This window comes from Chenopodium album, chromosome 11, assembly GCF_948465745.1.
Source record: "Chenopodium album chromosome 11, dcCheAlbu1.1, whole genome shotgun sequence".
NCBI lineage: Eukaryota > Viridiplantae > Streptophyta > Magnoliopsida > Caryophyllales > Amaranthaceae > Chenopodium > Chenopodium album.
The window spans coordinates 34,432,826-34,433,595 of NC_137844.1; the positions used below are offsets into that span (position 1 = coordinate 34,432,826).

General features: G+C 42.5%; 1 pseudogene; it reads right to left on the minus strand.

The window, feature by feature from the left end:
• Positions 1–469: 469 nt before the first annotated feature.
• On the minus strand, positions 470–567 carry LOC145569752 (small nucleolar RNA R71; annotated as a pseudogene).
• Between the last annotated feature and the right edge of the window lie 203 nt (positions 568–770).

Genomic DNA, 770 nt, shown 5'->3' on the forward strand with positions numbered 1-770 from the left:
GGTTGCCAATCGTTCCTCAAGTTCAAGTCCCCCAAGAGAGGAAATCCATCAAGAAAAAGAAGAAGAACGAGAAAGCATGGGTGCTAATCCGAGAGTAGCATTGAAGAAGTTGGGAACTCCGAGAGCTTATAGGTTTGAAAGAGGAATTTCTCCTGCTACGACACCGGCAAATGATTTTGAGATAAGACCGACGATGATCACTTTGATAGAGAGGCGTCAATATAGTTGTGCAAAGAATGAGAGTCTCCTTAACCATGTTAAGGAATTTGAGAAGTATTGCAACACAATCAAGGTGAACGGGGTTTCTCAAGAGTTTATTCGACTTAAACTTTTCCCTTTCTCTCTTATTGGATGTGCCTTATAGTGGTTAGACAAGGACGTGAAGCCAAACTCTTTGAGAACATGGAATGAAGTGACTAAGGAGTTTCTATCTCGGTTCCATCCACAAAAGAAGACGGCCAAAGCAAGAGCTCTCACTCAAAGTTTCAAGAAAAATCCGAATGAAAGTCTTTATGAGGCATGGGAAAGGTATAAGGAGTACCAAAGAGAGTGCCCACACCATGGGATTCCTACCTATCAAATCATCCAAATCTTCTATGGAGGTTTAAGCCCTCAAGGCAAGTCTTGCTTGGATGCCAGTGCCGGAGGCCCTATCATGAACAAAATAGAGGATGAAGTGGTGGACTTAATTAAAGATGTGGTGAGATATCACATGGATTGGCAAGAAGGTGAGAGAGAGTCGACAAGAAAAAGCGGTTCAACGGTTTATT